Source organism: Mustela nigripes, chromosome 12 (assembly GCF_022355385.1).
Source record: "Mustela nigripes isolate SB6536 chromosome 12, MUSNIG.SB6536, whole genome shotgun sequence".
In the NCBI taxonomy this organism is placed as follows: Eukaryota; Metazoa; Chordata; class Mammalia; order Carnivora; family Mustelidae; genus Mustela; species Mustela nigripes.
The window spans coordinates 426,998-440,576 of NC_081568.1; the positions used below are offsets into that span (position 1 = coordinate 426,998).

At 67.2% G+C, this 13,579-nt stretch overlaps 1 protein-coding gene across 2 annotated transcripts in view; it reads right to left on the reverse strand.

Moving 5' to 3' along the window:
- Window positions 1-8,663, reverse strand: part of TPPP (tubulin polymerization promoting protein) — a 23,851-nt gene extending 15,188 nt beyond the window's left edge. Inside the window, exon 1 of one of the 2 annotated variants that reach the window (XM_059416809.1) lies at window positions 8,579-8,663. The gene's annotated coding sequence lies outside the window, so the exon portion shown is untranslated. Of the gene's footprint in view, window positions 1-7,622; window positions 7,952-8,578 lie in introns of those variants that run through there. The other variant, XM_059416808.1, reaches the window with a different exon arrangement.
- Window positions 8,664-13,579: the final 4,916 nt, after the last annotated feature.

Here is a 13,579-nt window from a genome sequence, read left to right on the forward strand (position 1 = left end):
CGGGGCCAGGTGTGCCTGTGAGCGGGGCCAGGTGTGCGTGTGAGCGGGGCCAGGTGTGCCTGTGAGCGGGGCCAGGTGTGCGTGTGAGCGGGGCCAGGTGTGCCTGTGAGCGGGCCCTGCAGGTAACCCGCACTTACCCTGGGAATGAGGCCCAGGGATGGCAGCAGCCTGGGGCAAGGTGGAGGCCAGCAGGATGCACATGTCTAGGACGCTGGACAGGCCTCAGGGAGGCACAGAGCTCACCCAGGACCCCCGTCCCCGCCCCCGACATGCCACAGGCCCTATCACCCTCCCTGGGCCCTGGAGGAGCCCCTCTCGCTGGCAATCCCTGGTGGTGGGTGCAGCGGCACCAACCAGCCTCCCAGGGACCCTCTGGGGAAAGGCTGGCCCCTCCTCCCTGCCCCCCTCCCCGGCGCTGCTCTGAGGCCCCTGAGGCCCCGGGCACGTTCCTGGCTCCAGCCCCAGGCGGCACCTCCAGACCTCCGGAAACTGTACCCACGTCTCTGAAGGGGCCGACGCTGCCTCGGTCACAGCCACGCAGCTGTGACGTCTGCTGGCAGGACGAACCCAGGTGGCAGAGACGGTGGGCGAGGGACCAGAACCAGTGTTCTTGGGAAATACCCTGCAGTCACAGCACCTGGGTTCCACCAGGAACCCCAAAAAGGCCAAACGTTGTTTGCTCACTGGGCTGGGGTGTCCCTGGGACCTGTGCGGGTCCTGGGTGAATTCCTGATCTGAGTGGGGCACGGTGATTCAGAGGCTTGTGGGCCTGGGTGGGAGCTGCTCCCCCTGAAAGCTCCCTGGTCGTGCAACACCCCCCCCCCCCCCCCCCCCCCCCCCCCCCGGGGGGGCCCCCCCCCCCCCCCCGCCCCCGCCCCAGCATCTGGAAGGTTAACCTCTTCCACTCGAGGCAAAGCGCCAACCCCTCTGGGCGCGCGGGAGTGTGTGGGACGCGCTCTGCTGCAAGCTGACTTGAGAAACAGGCACGGGCTCCGGCCGACACCACAGGCTGCCGGGGAAAGGACTCGGGGGGTGGGAGCGTCAGAAGGAAGCTTCTGGAAGTCACTCGGGCTCTCCCTGAGCTCCTGCTCAGGGTCCCTGGTCTTCAGGCCCCTGGGGTCCATCCCCGCCCCAATCTTTCCACCCGGGCCTGGCCCAGAGGCAGCAGTGGGTGCAGAATCCCCAGACCGCTGACGGGACCCCGAGGCCCAGGGTCCTGACCGAGACCCCGCTTCTGTGCGAGAAACCTCGAAGGCCCCGGGAACGCGCATCCCTGCGGACCGGAGAAAGCTGGCTCAGAGCAGCACAGGCGTGCGCCTGGGGACGAGCAGAGCGGAGGGCGCCCGTGAGGAGGCTCTGGCTGCTGGAGGCCCCTTACTGGACGCCGCCAGATGCTCCGGGTTGCCCCCGAGGCTGTGAATAAAGCGGACAGACGGAAAAGAATGAGATCTGGAGGGGAGGCGTGTGTCTTCCCTGCTCCTCGAGCTTCCCCGGCAGCTGTGTGTGATGCCGGCCGGCAGGGCACCAAGGCTCCCGGGACCGTGCGCTCCAGAACGTTCCACGGGGCTCCCTGCTCCACCAGCGCCCAGGCCCCAGCGTCAGGGTCTCGAGCTCTATCTCCCCCAGCGCTGCCCTGAGAGAAATGGAGGCCAGCAGGCCGCAGACCCGGCGGGAGGCCTGGTCCTGTCCCCGCACCGCATCTGCCGCCCCATCTCTGAGCGCCCTTGCGCACGACACGGCCCTCTGGCAAGTGTGCACACTTTCTTTCCTAACGTGGCTGCCTGCGACACTCGATGTGAATGACCACTCGTCCCAGCGGAGGCCGTGCCAGGCGGTGAGAGCCTTCCCGGGGCCGACAAAGCGGCCTTTCTGAGCTGCACACCCCCGCCGGCCGCCCCTGCCGGCACCCGGGACAGACAGGAATCCCACTGTGTGTGGAGTACGGTCCTGAGACCCCGGCACAGCCCCTCTCAGCCCCAGTGCGGGAGCCGACCCCACCCAGGGCCATGTGAGCAGGACATACGCAGGCCCCAGGGCCCGTCACCTCAGGCCACTGGTCCACCCGGGCCCGGAAGCCCGGCGTCCCCGAGAGCCGCAGGCCATGGCTGCCCTGGGGAGCGAAGGCCACGCCCTGCCGCTCCCTGTCCAAGACCAGGAGTCGGGCGCCACAAGCCCAACATCAGGGGCCAGGGGCCCATCCTGGCCGCCCTGCAGCGAGGTCACTGGGGGACCCCCATCTTGGACCTGTGGAGCTGTGTCCAGCTGGGGTGGCGGGGACAGGCTGTGGAACAACCAGCACAAGGGGTCAGGCAACCGGGACGGGGGCCCAGGACAGGAGGCGCACTCTGCGAAAGAGAGCCTCGGGGGACAGGTACCTTTCCAGTGAGGGAACTGAGGCAGGCCAGAGCTGCTGTGGGGCGTTTCACACCCAGCCACCCAGCCACAGGGGCCCCGGGGCGCCTTTCCCTTCCCCATGATAGCAGGACATTCTCTGGTCACCGTAAAGTCAGGGATTTGGGGGGGACCTGCTCAGGCAGAGCCCCTGTTTCCCTCAACAAGTTTTCCAGGGGATCCGAGAACACCAGTGCCCGGGAGTGTGCCCGGAGCGCGTCTGCGTGTGGGTCGAGACAACAAAGCATGTGGGGCCGAAGAGAGAGCCCCCAGGGGAGACGCGGTTGGGGGGGCGCCGCAGCACACCCCGTTCCCGAGAGGGCCTCAGAACCACACAGCGAGCGGCAGGCTGGGCCCACGGCCCACCAGTTCGCGGCAGCAAGTCCCCAGAGCCACCCCAGACCACTGCCCAGACCCGGATGGGAACTGACCCGACCGCCACGGCTCACCGTCTGAGCTGCGCTTCCCCGAAAAGCTCTCCTACGACGCGCCCACAGCAGGGCACCGGCACACGGCCGCGCCAGAACCGAGCACACGGCCACGCTGCACACGCTGCACACGCTGCACACGCTGGCCTCGGCGCTCGGATTGAACCACCAGACGGGGCCTACTTGGCAGGAGGGAGGCCAATTCTGGCCGCAGAGGCCTCCGACCGACCCCCAGCACGCCACCCAGCCAGCGCCTGCGGGACCCGGACGCCAGGTACACTCCCTACACAGAGGGCAAGCGTCGTGGGGTGAGTGGGGAGCCCCCGAAAGGCATGTCCACACCCCAGAGCCTGTGAGGGTGACCCTGTTGGCAGGGGTCAGGAGACCAGAGACCTCCAGTTAGGGTCTAGACTCCCTGGGGGCCTGAATCCAGCGACACATGTTCTTGGAGGAGGAGGAGAAACAGATGAGTCCTCGCGTTGGCTGAGCCACAGGCCCAGGGACGGACCTCGGGCCCCGGGCTGGGGGTTGCGGGAGAGGAGGGAAGGACGCTTCTCTGGACCCTCTGGACGGAACATGGCCCTGCCCGCCTGGATCTCAGGCTTCTGGCCCCAGAACTGAGCCAGGATACGTGTCTGTGTCACAGCTGCCCCAGGGCCCTCACACGGCCTGCCGGGGCGGAAGAAGTGGCCCTCGCAGACAGCCGCCCTGGAGGAGAGGGGCCAGCGCAGGCGGCCGCTCCAGGGCCCCCGGAAGCTGGGCCCCCAGTGGGGAATGGCCGTGGGACACGGGCCCGCTGAGAGGCCCATCCCAACCCCAAGCTGGAGGCCCCTGGGCAGAGGGGGAGGTGGCGGCCCCCAAGCCTGTGGGTTTAGGGAAGGCTTACAGCACCGCAGGGCCCAGCCCGCCCAGCCCTCCTGCAGGGGCGAGGCAGCCGCGGGGCCCGAGGGGCTGGGAGCCGGAGTCCACTCACACCCAGAGGCACACCCACCAAGCCGCAGATATAAAAACTTCTCTTCAAGATCCTGAACAAAACAGTAGACAAAGTAGCCAACAGAATGCGCTCATCCGTCAGAAGGGTCCATGCTCCACGGTGGAGCCTGGCCGCGCGACCAGCTCCGGGGAGGACCCGCCGTGCACGGGGCGAGGGTCGCTGCAGCGGCTCTGTGAGTGCAGGCCCGGCGGCCGGTGGCCTCGGCATGGGCTCGCGGCGCAGGTCCTCGGCCAGCGAAGGAGGCAGCAGAGTCCGTGTGCGGGAAGGGGCGGGACGCGGGCTCTCGGAGGAGCGCCCGCGAGCTTCTCTCGGGACGGAGCCAGGCCGCGTCCGCGTCCAGGAAACACCACGAGGAAAGGAAGCGGCCGCCCCGCGCTGGGACAGGACAGGCCGGGCCGCCGCGGCTTCTGGACGCGCGGGGGGCGCACGAGGTCCGCTGCCCTCCGCGTGGCCGTGCAGCGCGTTCGGAAATGAGCCGGCTAAAATATGCCGAAGGGGGGGCGCCTGGGCAGCTCAGCGCGTTAAAGCTCTGCCTTCGGCTCAGTCATGATCCCGGGGTTGTGGGATCGAGTCCCGCATCGGGCTCTCTGCACAGCGCGGAGCCTGCTTCCTCCTCTCTCTCTGCCTGCCTCTCTGCCTGCTTGTGATCTCTGTCTGTCCAATAAATAAATAAAATTAAAAAAAAAAATACGGCGAAGGAGCACAGGGTCCTAAAGGACGCACGGGGCATCATGGGACACGCTGCGGCCGGGCAGAGCCGAGGGTCGGAGCAGCGGCTTCAAAATGGGGCCCGGAACCCAATGACAGAAAGACGTCCCCGTCGCTAAGCTCAGCCGCCGTTTTCACTCAACCCAGACGTGAGATCGCACGACGCTCCGGCCAGGGCCTCCGGGCGAAGGGCTGGGGACACACGGGTTGAGCCGGGCTCCGCGGGCGGGGAGACCAGACGGAAAGCTCCAGGAACGAGGCCGGCGTCCTCCAGGGCAGGGCGGGGACTCGCCGACGGGATGGGGCCAGCGCACAGGGGCCGGACCAGGTGGCCGAGCGGGACCCCAGGCCGGCGCCGGGTCAGTGAGGGGCATGAAGGGCTGGCGTGCTCGGAGACCGACGCGCCAGGGCATCGGATGGCCTCGGGGCGCAAGAAGGTCTGTCAGCGGCCGCTCGGAGGTCCCTGCCCTTGGCGGAGACCCTTGCAAATGCCACCAGCTTGAGACCAAGAACTTCCGCTCATCCGCAGACATCACCGGGGGAGAAATAGCGCAGGGCCGGAGTGGAGGCCAGAGCGGAGGCCGGCCGGGCGTAGCCAGCACAGGCCTGTCTCCCGAAACTCTGAAGGACCCCCCAGCTCAGTAAGGAAAAGAAACGGGCCAGGCCCTGGGCAGGCCCTTCCTGGGGGGGTGCTGCCAAGGAGGGAAAGTCCTGGGAAGAGCAGGCCAGCCAGGGGCCAGTGGACACCCACCACAGGGGCCCGCAGGCCGCAGCGACACCCAAGGCCGAGAGGCACAGGGTCAGAAGCAGGGACAGCACGGCTGGTCTCAGAAGCGCCAAGAAATCATCCCCCGCCCCTGAGCTCCCCATCTTGAGCCAGGGGCACGTCCCTAGCTGCCGGCACCACAGCACACAGCCCCACGATGGAGACTTGGCTTCCCTGCTTCTCTCTTGGGGCAGGTGAACCTTCTGGAAAGATCCCATACAGAGATGGGCAGCCAGGCACTGGTGGTCCTGCCCGGCCAGCAGACCCCCAGCCACCATCAGGGAATGGAGGCCACCGTCCACACCAAGCCCTGCAGGGTGGCAGATCTGGTGGCAAAGCAAACATGGTCCCTGTCTTAGCCCCCTGGTTTGGGGACAGTCCGTCGTCCGGCATTAAATGCCTAGAGCGGGGCTGAGGGTCAGTGTGAGCCCCGAAGCACACACAGTCCACGGCACGTACACCTGCCCCGAGAAGGGGGCGTAAATGGGCTTCACACAGACAGCTCGGACCCAGGGCCACAGGGCCAGCCTGGAGGGGCACCCACGGTCATATCAACTCGGGGGCCACACCCACACCCCACGCCCCACAACCTGCCCGCCCAGCTGACCCGTCCCAGATGCAGATGGGACCCTGGCGCACATGAGGCCGCCGCGGGGTCATCGGAGGGCGCTGGAGGCTGTGTGGCCTCCCCACCGCACAGTTTCCCAAGCGGAGGCCGCGTCTACTCCCCTGACACCTGCCAGGTGCTCGGCGGCCGTGCAGTCACGCGGACGTGACAGGATGGGGTCTGGGGAAACGTAGCCCAGGGCAGGAACTCACTCAGAGCCTGCAGGGAGTGCAGCACTTGGGCCAAAAAATCAGAGACACAGGCACACTGGGGATACGCTGGGGACATGCACCGACACACAGGACATACTGGGCACATGATAGGGACATGCTGGGGACACATGAGGACACACGGGGACCCACTATGGACATGCCAGGAACATATGAGAGACATGTCGGGACATGCCGGGGACATACAAGGGACACATGGGGGACATGTGGGAATATACAGAAACAGGGGACACGTGAGAGTGCCACACCACAGGAGCAGGAGGAGAAGAGGAAAAGGCTCCAAGTGGTTTTAATGTCTAGGCTTGGAAAAGGTAAAAACCTGTCCTTCCTTGCCGAAAACCTAATTTAAAAAAGAGGAAGTCGGCGGCAGGAAGGTGCTCCTGGGAGCACAGGCGCAGGCTCTGGGCGAGGGCAGGGAAGGCGAGCCAGAAACCGTCACTTTTCACACACTGGGGAAGACCGTCCTCTCTTCTGCAAAGAGGGTCCTGTTTGGACGGCAGCTTACAACGCACGGGAGCCGCCGGAGGGTCCCTCGCTTGGGGGTGGGGAGGGGGACCTGCAACCAGACTGACTTGGGTCAGGTGAGCCCTGGAGACAGCAGCCCGGCTCCCAGGGGGAGCTGCGATTCCCTATCCTGCCGGCCCCTGGGTTGGTGGCTCCGGTGGACTCGGCACTCAGTGCCAGACCCGGGTGTCAGGCCCGGCCGAGGAGGACCAGACACTTCAAGGTGCAGCAGGGCCCCCTGCCCCACAGCCCAAGATCCCCAGATGGCCCCTCTCGCGTGCCCCTCCTGCCTCCCTGGCCACATCACTGGCTATAAATAGGTCTGGCTCCCAGGCAGCACTGCCTCTCCCAGAGGAAGCTTTTAATTCTCAGCCTCCCCTGCCCGCAGCTCCGCTGCCCTGAGGACAGTCTGGCTGCTAAAAGCCTCCTCTGACATGTCAGCCGTGATAAATGATTTCAGTTTCTTAAGAAATTCTCAGGTGATTTGCCCATTATCCACCGTGAGAATGACAACCTGGTGCACAGCGACAAGTCATTTACTGCAGGTTCCAAGCACCCAGGAGGATGAGAACGCGCCGGCGCCGCTTCCTCCGATGTCCGCCGCTTCGCCCCTCCGGCCCACGCGGAGCCATTCCACGCAGTGGCACCCGAGGCACGGAGCCCCCGGCAATCACCAGAGCCACAGGCCTTTCCCCAGGAGCGCGCAGACCCTCGGCTTTCTGCAGACGCGCGCAGGAGATTCAGCGGCAGCCCTGCCCCCCACCCCGTCACCCCGTCACCCCGCAGGGAGCCGTGTGATGTGGACCATGTGATGGGAGCAGCGGCTGGTACCAGAGCCCAGAGCCGGGTCACGGAATCCAGTTGAACCCCCCCACGTCCCCCCCAAGGCGGGGTGCTCCCCGCGCCCCCCCCACCGCCGGCCTCTCCCCCCCCCCCCCCCCCCATCACTCCATCCCCTGGGGTCCCTGCTCTCCGGATTCGGGTCGGCCTTTACCAGTGACCTCCCGGGAGCCGGGGCCTGGCCCGGCTGGCGCAGAGGCCCCCCCACCGCACCCGCGGGGTCCTCCCTGAGAGCCTGGCCGAGGGGCGCGCGGGGAGGCTGCAAGTGCGACCGCGAGCTGGGTCCTTCCCCGCCAGGTGAACGGGCCGCGAGCGCAGACGGGCGAGGGCAGGGCCGGCGGGCCCAGAAGGTGCGCGACGGCCGCAGACGCAAAACGCCTGTCGAAAGGCGCACGACCGCGGCGGGGGCGCGGATTTTCCTGCGCCCGCCCCCCGCCGCCGTGTCGGGGCTACGTCTGCGGCCGTGAAGCCGCAGGATCAAGGGCTCCCCCTTCCCCCGGAGGCCGGCCCCGCTCCCAGCGCCGCGGAGGCCTCGGTCGGTCGTGCCCGCGCCGGGGGCCCCTCCGCGAAGCGTCCGCGTCTGCGCAGCGCAGGCCCGACGCGCTCACCTGCGGCGCGGACGGGGGCGCGGACGGGGGCGCGGACCCCGCGGGCGGCGGACCCCACCGTGGGCCCGGGTCGCCCCGAGTTCGCGCCGCAGGACGGTGGCCCCTCACACCTCTCAGCCCCGAGTCCCCGCCCTGTCGCGGCCGGCAGTCCGCGGGCCTGGGCAGCGGCTACGCGGTCCCCGAAGCCGGACGCCGAGGGCGCGGGCGGCGGCGGGGAAAGGGGCTGCGAGGGGCGTCTTCGCCGCGCGAGCCCGACGCCGGGGGAGGCCGCGGCACCTGCGCCCGCCGCGCCGCCGCCCGCGCTCTCCGCGCCCCCAGACCCACGCCCCCGCCGCCCACCCCGGGCGCACGCGCACCGCCGGGAAGCCCAGGGCCGGGGTCGCACGGACGCACCGGGGGCCGCAGCCGGGAGGGGGCGCGGCGGGCGCAGGTGGCAGGCGCGGCGGGGCGGCGGCGGGGGGAGGGGGTCCTGCGCCCCGGACCGAGCCCTGCGGACCCTTACCTCCGAGACGCGGCCACTGCAGCGGGCGCCTCGCGACTCGGCCGCGCGCGACCGGGTGTCCGGCGTGTGCCCGCGCCCCCGCCGCCCCGGCTCGCCGGCCCCGCCCCGCCACCCCCGCCGCCCCGCCCCCGCCCCGCCCCGCGCGCTCATCGGCCCGCCCTCAGCCCGGCCCGCCCCGCGCGCTCATTGGCCCGCCCAGCCCCTCGGGCTCCCGCCCCGCCCCCTCCCCGCCCAGCCCCGCCCCCCCCGTCCCGGGGAGCGCGCGGAGAGCGCGGAGGCCGGTTCGCGCGCCGCCTCTACCTTACAAGGCCCGCGCGGCGCAGGGGCGTGGGAACCGCGGGGGGAGGCGGGCTGGGGGCGCGGGGCCGGGGGCGACAGACCCTGCCCCTCCCGGAAGCCGGGAGGCCGACTCTCACTCCCGCGGCCGCGGCGCGCGCGGGGACCGGCCTGCGGGTGGGGCTGGGGCGCGGGCGTCCCCGGGCCGGGGGGCGGGGGCGGTGCTGGGACCTCGCCGACCGCGCTCAGGTCGGGGCGCGCAGTGGGCCACGCCCTGGGGCCTGGGGGCAGCAGGAACGTGCGGCCCGCGCCTGGGTGGGGTCGGGCGGTGCCGAGCACCCGCCGGACACCGGGCGCCACCGAGCCGCCTTCCCCGCGCACGAGTCGCGGCTGCGTCCCCAGCCCGGCCTCGTGCTTCTCGGCTCGCGGTGGGCCTCGGCTGGTGAGCTCGGGGGCAGCGGCCATCCTGACATCCTCTGCCAGTTTCTCTTTCTCTTTCCCGGCCGACACCTGCGCTCCTTCCCGGCCAGGCAGGCTCCCTCCAGGGACGGCAGCGGTGTCCCTGTCTGTGCCCCGGGGGACCCCCTCCAGCGCAGAAGCCCAGCCTGGGCGTGGGGGATGATTTTAAGGTCACTTCCAGCTTTACTGTCGAGCTTCCCTCGGACCTGTCCAAAGGACCACTGCCCCAGCGTCTGCCTCCTCCTCCTGACGGCAGACCCCACCCTCGCTGGCACCCATTCCGGGCTAGGCCCTCCCTCTCCCAGCTCCAGAGACCCCTCCACACTCCACAGGCACACCCCCCGTCCCGCCCCACAGGCTCTGCCTGGCTCTCAGATGGGCGTCCGGAGGCCGTGGGAGTGCAGCTCTGGGTTTCAGCTCCTGTTCCAGCAAGGCCACTGCGCCTGCCAAGACAGCAGAGCAGACTGCAGCGCGGCATCGGAAAAGGGGTCCCATGGCTGCAGAGTAGGGTGCTGGGGCTGGCTCTCCAGCAGAACACTAGCCCATCGGGCGGGGGCGGGGGGACACTGAGAGCTAGGACAGGCAGCCCTTCGTGCCCCAGCCCCAGCCCATCCCCACAAATGTCCTGAGTCCCACATCCTCCTCTCAATCCCTCTGGTTTCTACTGCTCCAAACTGCTGGAGGACAGGTCTGTTCGTAACTCCAAGGGCAAGGGAAGGAGGGAAAAGCGGCAGGGTCCCACGATCGTCATGTTAGCTACTGGCACCTGCGGAGCCCACTGTGCGAACCCAACGCCCACGCCGACACAAACACAGTGCAGCTGGCCAGCGGAGGTGAGCTTCAGGCCTTAGGAGCAAAAATGCTGAAGGTTCATGTTCTTTGGGGTGGAGAGGCGAAGTGTGGGGTGATGGGCAGGGCACTGGGGAAGCCCCAGGAGCAGCCGGGCAGAGCCACAGCCCTGCCTCTACACCCCAGGCTGGCCTGGCACCCTGCTTCTGGAACAGTCCGTGGCTGGAGCTGGGCTTGCGGTCTGCCCCATTCCTGGACTTTTACTGGCTGTCCACAAATGAAATTTTTTTGAGCTCACAGGTGTGCTGGCGGCGCACACTGACGGAATCCCTGACCAGAGAGGCAGAGGAGGTCTTCACAAGCCGGGAGCTCCCCACCGCATAGAATTGCACCCTGGTCCAGGGGTCAACAGGCCCCTCCTCCTCCAGCCGTGGCTGCTGGGCCAGTGCGCCCTTTGTCAGGGATGCTGCTGCCCTGGGCTCTGGCCCTCCAGTTGTTAAAACCCGACTCTCAGTCGGCAGGAAAGCGTTCGTGCACCTGTGTGGTGGCCGCAAAGGCATAGCCCGCAGCCCGGAGTCAAATGCATTCGTGGGGTACTGTGCTTGTCCCCGGGGCTGCTGGAACAAAGGGCCACACACTGGCAGCCGAAATCCCCTCCATTCTGGGGCCAGAAGTCCAAAGTCCAGGTGTGGGCAGAGCTGTCCCACCTGTGGAAGGAGGCAAGGCCGTCCTGCTTCCTGCGGCGGCTGGGGCTCCGGGCCTCCTGTCTCGGCCTCTGTCTTCACGTGGCTTCCTCCCCCATGGCTCACTGGCTTAGGGCCCACCCGGATAACCCCGCGTGGTCTCTAAATAGATCTGCACAGGCCCTTCCTTTCTCTGGGGGAGATCTGAGTTTCAAGAGGCCGTGATTTGCGGGGGCAGCCTCCCCCCAGCACAGGGGCTCTTCCTAGCTCTCCTAGGGGTCCAGCAGCCACAGCAGGTCATCGGGAGACCAGCTGTCCTGGATCCCCAGGGAGGTTTCGCGGCATGCAGTCGGAGAACGAAGGACAGGACCGCTGCCCCCACGTGGGCAGGCGGGGCTGGCTCGGGTTCTGCTGGGCTGGTGTCCCCGCGCCTCAGCCACCATGTCCCATCTGGCTGTCATGGGCTCTGGGTCCTGGGTCTGCCCGTGAAGGAGGTCGCGGGCCACTGTGTGCAGGAGGAGGGACATCACAGTGTGCGTATTTCTGGAACCCGAGCACATCCTCTTGGTGAAAATGTGTCCTCGGCCACAGGCTGTCCGAGCCCCACCCCTGCAGTCTCCCTGCTGTGGGAAGTCCGTGCGTGGAGTGAAAGCTGCACTCAGGTAGCAATGGGGGGGACTCATGGACCCCCAAGCCACAGCTGGGATGCCGTGCGGCTCCCCCGCCCCGCAGGCCGCCGAGCGCTGTGGGAGCTCCCTCACCGCCGGCTTCCTGGCCCCGCTCAGAGCGGTCTCCCCGCAGACGAGCTTTGCCGGGCGCTCCTGTTCACGCTGCTCGACCGTGGGGAACGGCCCTTAACCCAGATGAGACCAACTGCAGCGAAAATGACCCTGCGTGGCACCCAGGGCAGGGGGATGGGCCCTGGCCAGTTCTGGGCGTCTCGGGGCTGCCCAGTGGGCCTCACTTGGGCGGGGAGACGGGCGGCCCCGCCAGTCTCGGCTGCGTCAGGCTCTGCTCCACATCCTGGGGACAGGCGTCCCGGTCAGGGCTGGCTGCACGTACGGGACCCTGTCAAAATTCAAATTCGGGCCCTCGTACAAAAATTAGTAAGGCTCTCAGGAGGGCAACAGTGCAGTGTCCAGTAGGGCTCGGGGCCTTCTGGCAGTCCCGAGCGCGCACAGTCCCGACAGCTGTCCCGCTGTCAGCCGCTCCTGGGACTGAGCAGCTCACCCAGGGGTGCCCGGTGACATCGGGCAGGTACCCACAGCCGGTGTGTGCAGCTTACCTCCGAAACTTGTTTTGGCTTAGGAATTTATCCTTACGATCATAAAACTGGGGATAAAGTCTTATTTATTCCCTAATTTTTATTCAAATAATATTTTATTTAAATAAGATTTTCAGGACTTGAGGTCTGTCACTGATTTTGCTTTAAGAAAACTCCAGAGGCACCGGCCCGCCAAGCAGGGGTGAAGGCACGCCACGTCGCCTTGGGCTGGGGTTCCTTGAGTCTGAACTCCCCACGCCCCACCCCTGCACTAGTCTAAAGAGCTAACCTGGCGATGGGGCCACACGGGCGGTGACAGATGCTGGGGTCTTCCTGGGAGCGTGTGGACACTGAAACTGGCCACACGTGGCCGCATGCCGTGCTCCGTATGTCCACCTGTGGCCGACTTCTCTTCTTCCAGCCCTGCGGGCGGACATTCCGGCACCAAATGCGCCCAGCTCAAACGAGGGCAGGTCCCCGCAGGACAATCCCGCCCCCCACGTCACCGCGACAGGAAGCTAATAATGGGCGCCCTGAGGTGCCTGTGTGAAGGAGGCGGCTTTCTGCCAGGCCCCTCGGGGAGGTCATAGGGATGCATGAGCAAGTGATGGGAACAGCCCGTTCGCCACGTGGAGGTCAGAGCCCGTTGGGGAGCTCCTTCCCTGCGCGTGTGAAAACCTGTGAGAAGACGCTGGTGGCAGCAGCTGTGGCTTCACAGATTCCAGGACCAAGAGGGGCCGCAGGCTCCCGGGACGCTGGCATTGGGGGCAGCTTCTACTTGGTCATAAAACCATCCCCTAGTACAGTCCAGATCTTCCCCAAATTAATCTAAGCAAGTGTTCCAGGGACACAGTGATTCCCCTGTGCAGGTTCCTGGTCTGCGCAAGACTGTGGCTGCTGTGCTCTCGGTTCTAAACACAGCTGTCCCCTCAAGAATGGTCATCACCTCCCCGCCACTCGCAGGGCGGGGTTCCTCACGTGCCTCTCCACCGTCTGGTGACTCAGCGGCTGAGCCTTCGCAGGTCCAGTCCACTCTGCTCCCGCAACTGCATTTCCAACTTTGGGCAGCAGCACTGAACACGTCAGATCGTCACAGAACACGTTTTTGTATTGAGGTGAAGTGACAGGAATTAGGTGTGCCCTCTCACATGGAGCAAGGTTTGCCAAACACTGGGCGTCAGGCAGCAAAGCCCAGGACCCTGAGGGGCAGGATCCCCACCAATCGCCTGGGCAGTGACGGAGCGCTGTGCGGGGAGGGTACCCAGGCAGAGCCTGGCAGTCACCCCGGGTGAGCAAACAGAGATGAGAGACTCTCTTTGTCTCTCCGGGAAAGAACTCACGGAACAGAGTCCCAAAGAGGACAGGACCCAGAGATCTGCAGAAGCCCCACAGCCCCGCGAGGGTACAGCTGGGTCCGGTCAGCACGCAGGTGGGGAGAGCTGTGAGGCTGGACGGGAGCCAAACCCTGCCCGGGGATGCGCCCACGGTTACAGGGTATGCCTGTGGCCGCTGAGCAGAAGGCTCCGCCTC